The sequence below is a fragment of the Canis aureus genome, chromosome 20 (assembly GCF_053574225.1).
Source record: "Canis aureus isolate CA01 chromosome 20, VMU_Caureus_v.1.0, whole genome shotgun sequence".
NCBI lineage: Eukaryota > Metazoa > Chordata > Mammalia > Carnivora > Canidae > Canis > Canis aureus.
This window is the reverse complement of record NC_135630.1, coordinates 6,103,082-6,120,110: the sequence shown is the minus strand read 5'-3', so window position 1 is coordinate 6,120,110 and position 17,029 is coordinate 6,103,082.

Here is a 17,029-nt window from a genome sequence, read left to right as displayed (position 1 = left end):
GGGAGAGAGGCAGAAACACAGGCAGAGACACAGGCAGAGAGAGAAGCAGGCTCCATACAGGAAGCCTGTGTGGGACTCGATCCCAGGTCTCCAGGATCACACCCCAGGCTGCAGGCGGTGCTAAACCACTGCACCACCAGGGCTGCCCTGTCACAGTTATTTAGGGGTCACATGTACTATGAAAACATCATATTCTAAGATGCAAAGCTCTACCCCAAGCAATGACCCACTTTATTTGTATTTGACTACTGTATAAAGTTCAAGGTGCAATTCTGGTACTACATTAATAATGAATGGAAGTAGTAAACTTGGGAAATTGATGATAAATCAATTAAAATGAATAAACTCAGAATAATTGAGAAAATCTGGAATACTGAAGAATAAAAGGCAACCTAAGCAAAAACAGAACAAAAAACATCCTAAAGCAAAATACTAATTTTATAATGCAAATAACTAAAGTTGATCCAAAATAGGTAGCTTATCAAAATACAATACCAAGAGTTCAAACATGAGACCAGAAAGAATATTTCTGAAAAATTGGAGCACTTAAATATAGCGTAAAGATTTTGAATTTTATTTAAAGTAAAATGTAGCATTTTAACAATCATCTCACATATATATGAGACTTATGAAATATATATATAGAGAGAGAGATTTAAATTAAAATCACAGTGATAGTTTCCTTTTATAAAAGACTCATCATTAGCCACCAGTCACTACTTCTCTTCACTGTACTAAAGCTCTCTACTCTGGTTTTTTCCCTTATACATTTGTAATAAGTGCTGACTATATAAGATGAAGGTCACCTATTATTAGGCATGAACCTGCACCTTCATGACTCATTTGTTCCTTAGAATGTATTATCAATATTCCAAAAATGAAGCATATTATATAAAATCATCTTGTTCTCATATATTTTTACAGGGGTGAAAAATGTTCTAAGAATAGGGATTATTAGTAAGTTGTCTAAAAATAACTCTGGCCCCAGAATTCTAAGCTCACTTAATTCTATTTTAAAGATGGGATATAGACTTATCAAGGTAAAAATATAATTCCTTGAATATATCAGTTTCCCGAGGATAAATATAATACCTTCACTCCTTTTCTCCTATCCCTTTCCCTCCTAACTTGAAGAAGGAGATGCATAACTATGTGGTCTTGGGTTAGAGGTGACTCAAGCAGTTGGAAATGCAGAATCTTCTATTTCTGCAATACTGATGTTTTTAAAGAACTTAATCAGTTTTTAGAACCCACATTAAGGAAGGCATAGTAGAAAAGTACTTTTTGTAATTTAAATGGTAGTTCTTTTTTGGAGACAACTTAGGAAGTTTGTAAAATCTACATTTTGTTAAATTGTGGAATAATCACATACACCAAAACTCACATATACATTAACTATGAATTTGCCAATAGTTTTAGTTAATCCAAGACTTTCAGCAGTTGAGACTGAAGACTTAGGAGTGGAATCAAATTCAGATAACCAAAGGTGTGGCTTGGACAAAAGTTAGAGGTCAGGTACGCAAGAAGCCTGGGAACTAATAACCAAGTTGGAACTAGAGACCAAAACTAGACACACAGTCAGAGATTCATGAAAGAATGCAGTTGCCAAAGTTTAATACAGTCATTAATGGAGAACCAGGACCTGTGAGAATATGAGAAATCAAGGTGAGGAGGAGAGAACCAGAACCAGATCAATGAGGAAATTCCTGCTACTTCTTTCTAGAATAAAAGATAGTTCTGCAATGTGGTAGTCTAGTGCCGAAATCTAGAAGGTAGTTCATATTTGAAAAATGCTAAGTGGATTAATCTGATTAGACGAAGAGTATGAATATGTGACATGAAAAGCCAGATGAATATATATCCTCTCAGTGCCTGGGAATGGGGATCTTCTGCAAAGCTTGTAAGAGAAGCATTTTAAACTTTGAAGTAGAGAATGCATGCACATTGTCATTAGGTTGCTGGAAGTGTGAATTTTTCACAAGCTTCTAACGCATTTCTGACTTTGTAGGAATATTTCCTTAAAGACACCTAAGTGACCATTTTCACATATTACTTACTTCTGGGAAAGCTTAAGAAAGAGTTCCACTACCCAGAATGAGATGCAAAATTGACTTCTATGAATTTTCATGCACATTCAGAGGGTTTTCAGGCAAAACAAGTCTTTCCCACAGGCAAGTAAGCACCTTTGGGAATGCCAATGACTGTTCTGCATGGTTTTGAGCTTGAAATTCACATCTATCCATTTTTTGTTTAGTTCAAAAAGTAAGAACTATTCTCCCCAAAGCATAAAAAGACTTAAAACAAAATTGAGGTGAAGTATTAGAACATTTAGGTTGTAACAATGCTGACAACTGAAAACTGAAACTGGCACATATTGCTTTATATCTCATAAAAAGATAAAGAAAAAAAGTGTTGAGAGTTGTAAGAACAATAGAAATATGTAAAAAATCAATTATTAATGAATTATCTATCCCTAGTTATGGCTTCCATAGGTTATAAAATAATCATTGATAAGACCTCTGATACAGCTATTCGGTTTTATAAGTAAGAATTGGAAAAAGTTATAACATACAAGCCAACTACAAAGCACTACAGATTTTCTCACCATGTTCACTTCACCTGTACATCCATTCAGAAAACAACATCCATTCAGAAAACAACAACTTCTAGTGCCAAATACTTGGTAGACAATAGGTAGTGGTACTTATTTTGGAGTGGTAAATTAAAGTCAGGTAGATCACAGTAAAGCACACACCCTAGATATTGTACTGGTCATGTATGATCTATAATAAATTATCCAAAATTCAGAATATTTTTCAAAAATTTCAAAAATAAATTTAATTCCTCACACTTTAAGAATCAAAAACTGAGAGCAGAAGAAATTTCTCACTCTATCTAACAAAGCCATCCTAAGTAAATATCTGCTATATACCAGAAATGTGCTAAAGGTGTACTCATGAAGTTGGTTGTCATGTTAATTGCTGATAGGGGAATTCTAGCAACAAAGGTGTGGATAATGTATAAACTCAAAGGGAATAAAACTATCACATTACTTGACAAATAGTAGGCCCAGAAAAACAATTCCTCACTCAAATTTGAGAAATCAGAAAGAAAGGGGGGAAAGGGGACCTTTAAAAAAAAAAAAAAAAAAATCTTCTGTGGTATGTAAGCAAGAACTTAGCTATTGCTCTAAAAATACGTAGAAATGTCTATCTCTAAGTAATATTTATTCAAGTAATAAAAGCTTATATTCTTCTTTTTTTAATGATCTCAATTAAACATAAGAAATCATGGACCCAGGGAAATAAAAGATAAGACACAATATGAAAAATGAATTGACAGAGAAGAATAAAAATCAAGGAAGCCTTCAAAAAAAGCACAATTAGGAATTGTGATTAGTAATTTATTAATAAAAAGATTTATTGGAAGGAAAAAATAAAAACATAGACATTGATAGATCAAAAAGACTTACCAAATCCTAGGCAAAGTTAATATGAAATAAGTTAAATTAAATATAAACAAAACTTTAAGTTCCAAAGCAAGATTTTATAAAACTTCAAGCAGAAATAGATCACTTTTAAGAAATCAAACAATCAGGCCTGTCTCATTGAATCCAAAATACCAGAATTTTATTCAGCAGTTGGTGAGAAAAAAGATGTAGCAATTATTTTATTTTATTTTATTATTTTTATTTAAATCCAATTTAGTTCACATATAGTGTATTATTAGTTTCAGGAGTAGAATTTAGTGATTCATCTATTACATATAACACCCAGTGCTCATTACATCAAGTGCCCTCCTTAATGCCCATCACCCAATTACCCCATCTCTCCTACTCACCTCCCCTCCAGCAACTCTCAACATGTTTCCTATAGTTAAGAGGTTCTTATGGTTTTCCTATCTTTCTATTTTTATCTTATTTTAATTTCCCTTCTCTTCCCCCATGTTCATCTGTTTTGTTTCTCAAATTCCACTTATGAGTGAAATCATATGGTATTTGTCTTTCTTTGACTGGCTTATTTTGCTTAGCATAGTACCCTCTAGTTCCACCCATGTCATTGCAAATGGCAAGATTTTATTCTTATATTTTATACCCAGACAAGATAACATAATGAAATGACTTAAGGAATATACTACTCATATATATCTACTTGAAAAATTAAAAATGTTCTTCAGAGTATTAAAAGAAAACTAAAAAGAATGAGAAACTAGAAATATAAAGCACTATGTCAACAATTTAAAATATGAAAACTTGAAAATATGGTGCATTAGCTAGAGATCAGGTTAAGAAGCTGAAACAAAAGACTTGCAAAATGCAATGACTCAAAAAGATTGCAGTCTACTTTACTCTCATAAGAGTCAAGACAGGAATCCTTGGTAGGTAGGTAGACAATCCATTAGGTCATAAGTGGACTCAGATTCTTTCTATCATCTTACTGGGAGATCTCTTATAATATTATCTAGATAGATATCTAGATAATAGATAGATAGATATATAGAATCTGATGATAGAAAGAATATATATATATTTATAAATATATATATAGTTAAAGATAGATGATAGATAGATAGATAGATAGATAGATGATAGATAAAACTTTGTTTTGAGCAATTTTTAAAATTAAATTATTTTTAAATTAATCAAGATATTTTTAATCACTAGGAAAAGTCAGAGAAAAAAACTAATAAAGAGATATTCAAAATGAAAAAAGAAAAAAAAGAAAAAATAAAGATGCCAGAAATAAGATCACACTAAAGAGTTTGCATAAAAAATAAAATAACTGAACTCTCCTATTAAAACAAAACTTAACAATAATCAATTTCAATTCATACCTAACATTAAGACACTAAAATGCTAATAGGCAAGATCATACATACCAAAGGAAAGCAAATAGTAATACTAATTTCAAACCAGTAAAATTGAATATAATAAAGTATTTAAAAGGCAGTCATTTGTATTTACAAGTAATTTAATTTATAATGAAGATAAAATAGTCATGAACTTCTATTCTGAAGGTAGAAAACAATACTGATGGAAAAAATAATTTTTGTTATGAGAATTTAAAGCAACTCTCTTTTACAGAAAAAAAGACTGACCAAGATCCCATTAGAGTCTAAGTAATAAAATTAAGTTAACTTATTAAGCAAAGTAAACTCTTTCTACAGAGAACATGTATAAAAAATTATGTGGTAGTTTATAAAGATAATCTCAATAAATTCCAAGAAACACAAATTGCAAAGTTCACATTCTGTAATTACAAATTAAAACTGGTAATTAACAACAAAAAAATTTAAGAAAAAAAATGCCCAAATCACTTGGAAATATAAAAAAGCTTTGCTCTTTGAACTGTAATGAACAGAAAAATCTGAACCACAGTCATAAAGTATGTTTAATTACTCTGGCTATTAAATAAAAGTGGAAATAAATGAATTCATAATTCAACCTAACATTGTTAGGAAAGAAATTTTAAGAAAATAGGATGAATAAAATTGTTCACTCTATTCAATCATCTATTTAACAAATATTTGGCAAAGCCATAGTGCAGTCCAGAAACTGTACATAAATATGTAAATAAGTAAACACATAAACAAGTAATTATATAACAATGTTATATAAAGATTAACTCTATAAAGAAAAGTATAGTAAAGCAAAATAAATGAAAAGGTACAAACATCCAGTAATAAAATAAATAAGTCAAGAGGATAAAAACTATAGCATGAGGAATATAGCCAATAATATTGTAATACCTTTATATGGTGAAAGACGGCAATACACTTTCAGGATGAGCATTTTGTAAGGTATATAATTATTGAATCAGTATGTTGTATAACTGAAACTAATATTATATAAACTATGCTTCAATTAAAAATGTTAAAATAAAGGAGGGCACATGCTATAATGAGCACTGGGTATTATTTAAGAGTATCATCAGAGTCTTATATAATAAGACTGTCACTGACCTCTACCTCTGAAACTAATAATACATGTTAATTATAATGTAATACATTATATATTAATTAGTTGAATTTAAATTTAAAAAAATTAAATAAGGAAAAAAATAAAATATAGTGCAATAAGAAATTAGAGATTGAAGTGGGGTAGGGGAAAGTTACTATTTTAGATAAAAAAGTCACAGAAGTTTTATCTGAAGAGGTAACAGTTGAAGAGAGCCTTAAATGGCAAGCAAATATCTAGTGGGAAAGTTAATGAAAAAGTGTGGACATTTGTAAATCACAAAACTGAGAGTTGATTCTTAGAAAAAGTAATAGATACAACTCTGAAAATAATTGCCAAGAAATAGAAAAGAAAGCATGTGCACACAAAGACAGCTACAAGAGATTATAGCAAACATAAGAGAACATTTTTAAACATGTATTTATTTATTTTTGGGAGGGTGGGGGTCTGAGGGAAAGAGTCTTCAAGCAGACTTCCCACTGAGCATGGAGCCTGACCTGGGGTTCAGTCTCACAACCCTCATGACCTGTGTCAAAGCCAACAGTCAGACGCTTAACCACCTGTGCCACTCAGGTATCCTATTAGAAAAACTTAAATATATATATATGAAATGGAATATAGAATTGATACTTGCCCTAGTTATACTGTGAGGTATTCATAATCTCCAAAATGATACTGATTTGTTCAGCTTTCCCCTAAGTCACAGCTCAGTAAAAAGTCATGTGATTCCCAGCAGATCCTTACCAGCAATGTAACTCCCTTTTCCACCTCTGCTAAAGTTTTCTCTCACTTAATAGCCATTTTCTCAACAACGCACATATTTCATCACTTACAGAGTTACTGTTGACAAGTAGAGCACAACAAAATCACACTGAGATAAAAATGCTACACTCAGACCCAGGCTGGCTCAGTCCATATTCTTATCTTAGCAAAATTCATAATTCTGGTATCATGGTTTTTAGGGGCCAATTGTAAAGAGCTAAAACCAAAATGAACTAAATCCAATAAATGATTGTATAACATGAGTATGAATTTAAAAAAACACTTAATATATGACTTTATAAGGAAACACATTTTTAAAAATTAAATCAAGAAATAAAATACTTAGGAATTGTGAATTTGAGTTAGATCCTTTTTTGATCTGGGAATAATGGATAAATATTCAAAGAAGCTTCACTTTAAAGAGAACACCAAGGAATGGGCAAATATCTACTCTGGGGCTAATTTAAAGAAATCAAAATCAGGGGTGCCTGGGTGGCTCAGTGGTTGAACAGCTGCCATCTGCTCAGGTCATGATCTCAGCATCCTGAGATGGAGTCCAGCATTGGGCCCCCTGCTCTGTGCGAAACCTGCTTCTTCCTTTCCCACTGTCTGCTGCTCTCCTGCTTGTGTTCTCTTTCTCTCTGTGTGTCAAATAAATAAAATCTTGAAAGAAAGAAAGAAAGAAAGAAAGAAAGAAAGAAAGAAAGAAAGAAAGAAAGAAATGAAAGAAAGAAATGAAAGAAAGAAATCAAACTCAGATATGATTCCTTCACTCCAGTCTATCTCCCTCAAGCTAATGTTAAGAGAAAACAATGCAAAAGAAAGTAATTATAATAGAGAACTGAGTTCTCTATATGAGTTGTCAGCCTAGGGAGAAGAATATTATGGGTTCCCCCCCCCCCCCGATTTTCTCATTTCAATCTAATACCTTCAAGAAAACAGGTCAGTGACATCAGGAGTGCCTGGAAGAAGAGATATTGGCATCCCTTTCTCTGGACTGGATGCTTAATGTGAAATATACAGTTTCTGGAATATACGGTGAATATTGTGTGGATTAAAGCAAAAGAGGTCCTGGGAGAATTTGACACACATTTCCCATTGCTAATTGGAGTAGATGCATGAGTAGGACAAGGAGAGAGGACAGCAGAGTGGTGCCTTCACTTCCCCCATTTAGAGTAAGTGCTATGGTCTTAAAGGTGCCTTGGAAAAGGGCAGCCGAGAACTCCACTACTAGAGACTACAGGTGTGTTGGTAGGATGGCAAAGAAATCCCTGCAGTACTCCAGAGAATGAACACTTGCAGCCTACTGTCCACGAGGACATCGATCACAATAATAGGTAAGTTATAAGACTACTGCCACCTCCTCTAATCCCCTTGCATCCCTCTCAACCCTGTGAGAACCAAGAGCAACAGATAGAGGCAAAGGAGAGGGGAAAATAGCAGCATGACCTCAGACATTGCTTTGGCCCCTGGCTAGTGTCCAGCCACTGGTCATGCCCAGGATTGGGCTCTAGGGACTGGTCAGAGGAGGAGGAGCTTTTAAATTTGAGATACAGGGATCCCTGGGTGGCGCAGCGGTTTAGCGATCCTGGAGACTCGGGATCGAATCCCACGTCGGGCTCCCGGTGCATGGAGCCTGCTTCTCCCTCTGCCTATGTCTCTGCCTCTCTCTCTCTCTCTGTTGTGACTATCATAAATAAATAAAAAAAGTTAAATTTGAGATACAGTTAGGGCAAATGTACATTTGAAGATAGTAGTAATTACTACAAAAGGAACTTGTTCTTATATCTGTGAGTGACTATAAACCCATGGCATCTGATGGAAGTGCCCTCAGAGGGAGGAATGGAGATCTTCAGAATGTCAGAGTCCTGGTCCAAATCACTATCACTTTACTGCTGGATTTTTTGCAATTTTTCAGTAGCTTTTGTCTTCAACCTACTTCAGTCTCTTCTCAACACAGAAGCCAGACTCATCTTGCAAAAATTGTATCAATCAATTGTTGCTAAAATAACAGTAGGGGGAGGGGATGTGGAAGCTTGACTCTAATAAATGAAATGAATAAATCAGCATCTGTTGTAATGTCACTGTATATTTCACCTAAGTGATATTATTAACAAGGTTGGTATATGTGGTGGCTGGTCTGCAGAGGTAGTCTCACAAGGAACCATGCCTCCCAGTAGGTCTTCCCTTCTCCAGTTCTGCCCCACATTGAGTCTAATGTTGGTAGACATGACTAAACTGAAACCAGTAAGAGCATCTGTGACTGTGTGTGAGTGTCCTTTTCTGCAACTCCTATCTTCAGCTCCTAGAATAGTCCCTTGTGCACAGTACAGTAGGAACAGTTGGATCAATAAAATGAACATTTGATATGATCCGACTGTATGCTTTTCAGATCTGTGATTCTATTAAGAGATGGTATATATACTTGGTTTTGCCCAAGTATGGCCCTACGGTGCACCATACGAATCCCTTTTAGACAAGTCCAGGGCCATTCTACATTAAATATGGGCTGGCTATTGTTTGTAACTAATGGACTGTTGTGGGAGGGACTCTGGGTGTCTTCTGAGGCTAGGTCAGAAGGAACCTTACAGCATCTGCCACAGTCTTTTAGGGCACTCATTCTGGTGGAAGCCAGCCACAGCCAGCAAAGTGTCTGAGACTTCTGAGACCCACACAGTGTGAGGAAGTTCAATCTGTCATTGTAGAGAGACAGAAAAAAGAGATAGAAGACAGGCCCGTCCCAAGCTTTTACAGCCTTCCTAGCAAAGGTCACAGGTATAGAAGTGAAGAGACCATTTTGTATTCAAGCCTTGGCATGATTCCAGCCTGAACATTATATAACTGCAATTTCATGAGACTCCCCAAGGAGTAAGTGCCTAAATGAGTCCATTCAACCCACAAAATTGTGAGAGATAACAATAATTACTTTAGGCCACTAAGTTTTAGGGTGGTTTGTTTCATAGCACTAGATAACCAAAACAGTTTAACTATGAGAATAATAAAAAGAGAGAATATTATATCGAAGATAAAAATTCTAGGAAGTAACATCCAGATATTAGTGTTTAATTATTCCTTACCAAAAAGAATAGAGATTTTTGAAGAAATAGCTGATTCCAGAGGGAAGAAATGTATAAAATAGGTTTAAATCATCTTATCCATAAAACAAATGATCAAAGACTACTACTAGGATTGTGTCATAAGTAATCAAGAGCCAACCTGAAAGAGGCACCACTGTTCACAAATGGAATAAATGGAGCATCAGTAGGAATATTGACTATAACAGTTTGAAACATCTAATCTGTTAAAAGTCTCAATCCTTTAAAGAAAGGAACTATTTGGTCAATTAGTTCCACTTGAGGATGCTAAAGAAATAAATCATTATTCTGAAAACAAATAAATAAAAGGAAAAATCAAAATGATAAGAACAAACACTTATGGCAGTATACATAATGAAACTTAACCTCAGAATCTCCAGAATTTAGCACAATTCCCAGCATGCAGTAGCAAGTTAATAAATGCTTAAGTGACAGCAAAGAGGAATGATGCCAACTGGATGATAGAATGGGAAGCTTCTACTCTCCTTCTCCCTCATTGACATACTAATTCAACAATGCACAGTCCAATTTTCTTTATGAAAAATCCAGAAACTAGTTGAAAGCCTTCCAGCAAGCATGGAAACAAGCCCATTGAAGCTTTTAGGTAAATTTATGATTCACGCTCATTATAAGCCCTCCCCCTGACATAGTGCCACACAATCAGGAGGAAACCCCTAGCTCCCAGATTCTCCCTGGGAAGGGACAGAAAGGAAAGGATTGGGCCACAAACCCAAAGATCTATTTCTTGAAACTACCTGAGAAACCTGTTTCTCCTGACTTGCCCGAATCTGAGCAATGATAGGAAAGGTCTCAAGTTTGAGGATTGCTGAGAACAAAGGAGTTTAGAATAGCATATGCACACTCCGATAATTCAGCCCTAAACTAGTGAGTGGAAAACCACAAATCCCAGCTCCTCTTTGGAGAAGGAAAGAGTTCAATTCAAAATTTCCAATTTTTCCAGGGGCTACCCAAGGGACTGGCTTGTACCTTGCCTGTCACTGGGCACTGCCAAGACCTAGCATACCATAGATGACTGAGGAACATTGAGAATAAAGGCTTGGGTATAGAAGAAATGTACCTCAACACAATAAATACCACATATTACAATCCCACAGCTAACACCATACTCAATGGTAAAAGGTTGAATGCTTTTCCTCTAGTATCAGGAAAAAGACAAGGGTGCCCACTCTCACTACTCGTATTTTACACAGTATTGGAAGTTCCAGACAGAGCAATAAGGCAAGAAAAAGAAATAAAAGGCATACAAATAGAAAAGGAAGAAGTACAACTATCTCTATTTGTAGCTGACATGATCTTATACAGTTCTCTTGAACAACACGAATTTGATCTGCACAGGTCATTTATGTACAGATTTCTTTCAATAAATACTGTCGATGTATGTTCTCTTTCTTATGATTTTCTTAATGACATTTCCTTTCTTTAGTTTATTATAAGAATACAACATATATACACACAAAATTTGCATTAATTCCCTGTTTACATTATTGGTAAGGCTTCTGGTCAAAAGCCACTCTGGAAAACTGTGTGGAGGTTCCTCAAAGAGTTAAAAATAGAGCTGCCCTACGACCCAGCAATTGCACTGCTGGGGATTTACCCCAAAGATTCAGATGCAGTGAAATGCCGGGACACCTGCACCCCGATGTTCACAGCAGCAATGTCCACAATAGCCACACTGTGGAAGGAGCCTCGGTGTCCATCGACAGATGATGGATAGAGAAGATGTGGTCTCTGTATACAATGAGATATTCCTCAGCCATTAGAAACAACAAATACCCACCATTTGCTTCGACGTGGATGGAACTGGAGGGTATTATGTTGAGTGAAGTAAGTCAATCAAAGAAGGACAAACTTTATATGGTCTCATTCATTTGGGGAATATAAAAGATAGTGAAAGGGAATAAAGGGGAAAGGAGAGAAAATGAGTGGGAAATATCAGAAAGGGAGACAGAACATGAGAGACTCCTAACTCTGGGAAATGAACTAGGGGTGGTATAAAGGGAGGTGGGTGGGGGTGGGGGTGACTGGGTGATGGGCACTGAGGGGGGCACTTGATGGGATGAGCACTGGGTGTTATTCTCTATGTTGGCAAATTGAACACCAATAAAAAATAAATTTATTTTAAAAAGAAAGCAGGATATTAGTAGCCAAACTATTGGGGAGTCAAAAGTTATACATGAATTTTTAACTGCATGGGGTGGGGGTCAGTGCCCCCAACCTCTACACTGTTCAAAAGTCGATTGTATATATAAAATCCTAAAGACTTCACCAAAAAAACTGTTAGAAATAATAAACAAGTTCAGTAAAGTTACTGGATAAAAAAATCAATATACAAAAGTCAGTTGCATTTCTATATACTAACGGCAAACTATCCAAAAAGGAAAGTAAAAAACAATCCCATTTACAATTGTGTTAAAAAAAAATACATATATATATATATATATATATATATATATATATATATACACACACACACACTTAGGAATAAACTTAACCAAAGAAGCAAAAATTCATACATTAAAAACTGTGAAACATTGCTGAAAGAAATTAAAGGAAACACACATAAATGGAAAGACACTCATGTTCATGAATCATAAGATTAAAATGTACACAGTACTCAAAGCAATATACAGATTCATTGCAATTCCTTTCAAAATTTCAAGAGCATTTTCTGCAGAAATGGAAAAGAACTATCCTAAAATTCATATGGAACCACAAAGGAAAGGACTCTGAATTCAAAACATTCAAATAGTTGTATGTTTCATTCTTCTCTTTCCTTGCCTCGAGAGGATCCCAGAACTGGGAGTTTTCTCTAGATTAAGCTGGGCTAAATCGAAAGGAGAGACTAAGATGAATAGGTACCACCAATTTTCCTATCCTCTTTGATGCTGATTTGTTTCACATCCCCCTGGATGCAGAGGCCTCTTCACTGGTTTCTGAACTTCTCATAAGAAAAAATGATCCACGTATTGTTGAGTGAAAATCTCAGTTGGGTAAAGTAGCATGTGGGGCTTCCGATTTTCCATCTTAACATCACTTCAAACTTAATTACAAATCAAGGAAGTCTTACATTTCCTGAAGTCATTGGAAAGTATTTTTATCTGGTTGTTTCTTTTAAAAAAAAATTATTTATTTATTCATGAGAGACACAGAGAGAGGAAGAGACCCAGGCAGAGCGAGAAACAGGCTCCATGCAGGGAGCCCGATGCAGGACTCGATCCCGGGACCCCAGGACTATGCCCTGAGCTGAAGGCAGATGCTCAACTGCTGAGCCACCCAGGCATCCCTATCTTGTTTCTGTTAGAATTTTCTAAATAAATTTGAAAAGGAAAGTAGTTGTTAGTATGACTGCTTAAATTTCTATATCCTATGAAGAAAATGAAGATTCATAGTAAGTGAAAATGTTTTTGTTGTATTTTAATTCATATGCACTTTTTAATGTGGGTGATGACTTTATTTGATTTGGTGAAGAAGTCAAACTTTCACTGTTTGCAAGCATGATGCTCTATGTAAAAGACTCTACCAACAACCTCGATGTTTATAACAGCATTAGCAACAATAACCAAACTACGGAGAGAGCCCACATGTCCATCGACTGATGAACAGATGAAGAAGATGTGGTATATATGTAACTCAGCCATCAAAAAGAATGAAATCTTGCCATTTGCAACAATGTGGATGGAGCTAGAGTGTATTATAAATGAAATCTGTCAGAAAAAGACAAATACCACATGATCTCACTCGTATGTGGAATTTAGGAAACAAAACAAATGAACATATGGTAGGAGGATAAGAAAAGAGAGGGAAAAAAAACATAGAAGACTTTTAAAGATAGAGAACAAACTGAGGATTGATGGAGGGAGGTGAGTGAGGGGTGGGCTCGATGGGGGTGGGTTATTAGGAGGGCACTTGTGATGAGCACGAGGTATTGTTTGTAAATGATGAATCACTGCATTCTACTCCTGAAATCAATATCACACTGTATGGTTAACTTTAGAATTTCAATAAAAATCTGAAGAGAAAAAAAAAAAAATCTGAAGAGAAAATAAATAATTAAATAAGACTTTATTTGATGATTACCTTTATGAGGATAAATGGAGAAAATTAAGTGCTGTAACAAAGATAAAGTTTTATATATAGACAACTTCATGCATATGTGTGCATTTTATATTTATACATATATACAGTATATATGCAGAAACACGTAGACATACGCAATATGTGTACGTACATAGACACATGTACAAACACAAGCAGTAAAACTAATTCTTTCCCCTTGAAAAAAGATAACCAATATATAAAGAAAATCAGAAGGAAAATATAACCCAATAGGTAAATGTTATCTTCGAGGAATAAATAAAATATATAAACATATTTAAAATATTAAAAATGTTATCTTTGATAGATCAGGAAAACACTGATAAATCACCACCTAAATTACATCCAAATATCAAGGGCTTGGGGCTGTTTGATATCATCTAAGAAGGACCACAGACTAGAAAATCTTCTTTTATTGAAGGATAGAGAAGATCATGTTTTTAGGTTTTGTTTATAGGCTTTGCTTTCTGTGTGTGATTTGTTTGGTGATGACATAGGAAAAGAGACAATATTAATATATTGAGGTCTTGAGAAATATTTATTAGAGCTCTCTTGTTAACAAAAGAAAGAGAATCCAAACCAGAGCAGCATAAATTTTTAAGGGGGACTTTAGCATAAGAATATGAGAGAATGCCAAAGACATAGGTGTGCAGGCCTCCGGAAAAACAGGACTAGTAGCTCAAAAGCCTTCATGACTCTGCTCAGCTCTTACCACACTCCAGTCTGTCTCTGCTTTTGTAACCCATAGGGGAGAAAATATGACCAACATTTAAGTCTGGTGTTGAAATTCAAAATACCAGCCAAAATAAGACCCAAAATTAATAGCTTGATTTCAGAGAGGTTTTGATTGGGTTGGCAGGGTGCGTAGGCATGGCTGGGAGACCAGATAGCTGGACTGTTCTCGCCCAAGGCCTGTGCACTGAGTGGGTGGGGAATAGGACCAATAGGCCTGCCCGCGATAAGTCAGTGGGACAAGCAATCCCACAAGCTTCCACTAAAAAGAAAAAATGTGTAACATAGAGATAGTTTGAAATTTTCCAAACGTGGAAATAAGCAATGGGATTTGACAACTTCTGGTGAGACTGTATCGCTGTTGCTTAAGTGTTATACTCATTATTGGTGAAACAGAAAGGATAATAGAACCCATAGCAAAGGTTTAGACTAACAGTCTGTTCTTTTTGCCAGGGTACCTTATAAAGTAAAATAATTGATCCAGAAACAAGAAGTCAAGGTAGTATGTGTTAAATGAGACAATCATCTAGCACAGTGAACAGGAAAAGATTTGACTCTTGCTATGGGGAAAAAAAAAAAACATTAACACAATCAATCCATACTAAACAGTAATAAAGAAAAGAAAATGAGATACTGTAATATTCTTAGCTTAGAAGAAAAATCTATCTTTCTTAGAAGAAAATACAAAGACGAAATGTGGCAGAGTGTTCTCTGATGAAGTGTCTGTCTGTTTTCATTTGGAAATTAGGTGCAGAACTGATCACCAAAATACAAAAAATCATGGACTCGATAAAGCAAATATATTTTCCAGCCCAAGAACAAAAGTATTGAAATCGTTTTGACACTTTGGATGAAAAGTACTTAATATTTCTTAGTGACCTAGTATTTAGTGAATGAACAAATAGAGTTTTTACACTGGAATTACATTTATAAACAAGAAAGCATTAAAAAATTCATTAACTACCAGCAAGTTAGTGTTGCAACCAGCAAAATTATTCCTTGTAAAGTACAATATTTTGAATGGATTGCTGTGGAAGACCAAGTAGGAAAAAGATATCTTATGTGTCCATGTTAGCAGTTGTCATACCAAACTAATGTTATTTCTTTGAAAACTTAACCCATATCCACCAGAAGTAGCACTCGGTAGTGGGATTCCACAGGAATGATGACAAATTTATAGAATGAAATGATTAGTCCCTTACCTTTAATAATTTAATGTCGTATCACCTGCCTTTCCTTAAAACAATCAAATTCAAATATCTTTCTCAGGGTCTTCAGATTCTAAGTCCTCCTCCATTAAGCAGCAAGAATTATTTTTTCTCGAAAGTCTTGGTAGGTTAATAAGCACACGGAAATGCTTAATATGCATGTATTATACTATAATATATGTGTACTTAAGGCATTATTTTCCATCCACATTATATTTGTTACCTAGGCATCTCTATGGGATATTTACTAAGGCATGGAAATCTCTATGCCACTTGCTCTATGAAACCAATCACTGCACTTAAAAATATTACATTATTTCAAAACCTTGGACAGAACACTTACATTTTCATTTTTTAGATATTTAAGAGAAAACTCTATTTTGTTGAAGATAAGGTGTCTCAGGCAAGACACTCATAAGCATTCAGATATTCTTTTTTCTTTTTTTTGCATTTGAATATTCTTGTAATGACATTGAAATTAAATTTTCAAAAGCAGATATTTGGGGACATACTATTTTTCAGCTCAAGTTATGGACAACTGTGTTCTAACTGGTCTTGTACCTGCAAGATTTTTTTTCTTTGAGGCTCTTTTAAACAATATTGAATTTAATATTAATAACTTGAAATCACATGGAGTCCTTAACTCTGCCATCCTGATGTGAAGACAAAATGTTCATTTCTTTTCTTTTTTTTTTTAACCTATGAGCCTCTGTAAGAGTATGATGTACTTTTCATTGTTTTAATAATGATTGAAATACAACACACTCTTACTCTTGCAGTACCACTCAGATTTTGCGAGATTTTATTAGTATTTTATCATCTTTAGTGATTTTACCTTTGTTCTGAACTAAAGAGATCTTATAATTACAAAATTGACACAGTGTATTTTTTGGTGATCGTTGCTTGTTGTATGTCCTACCTGGAAAAGATTCTAATTAAACTCAAGATCAAAACAGGCAATGAAATCATGAGATTCTTTCTGTAAAGTGTTAAGTACAATAATCATGAAATGAAATCTCCATTTGATCATTTTAGTATATTGAGTATATTCCAGGGCACTTTAGTTAAAAACACATCTGATACCTATAAATGGCATTTTTTTAAATTTTTTTTTTATTATTTATTTATGACAGTCACAGAGAGAGAGAGAGAGAGGCAGA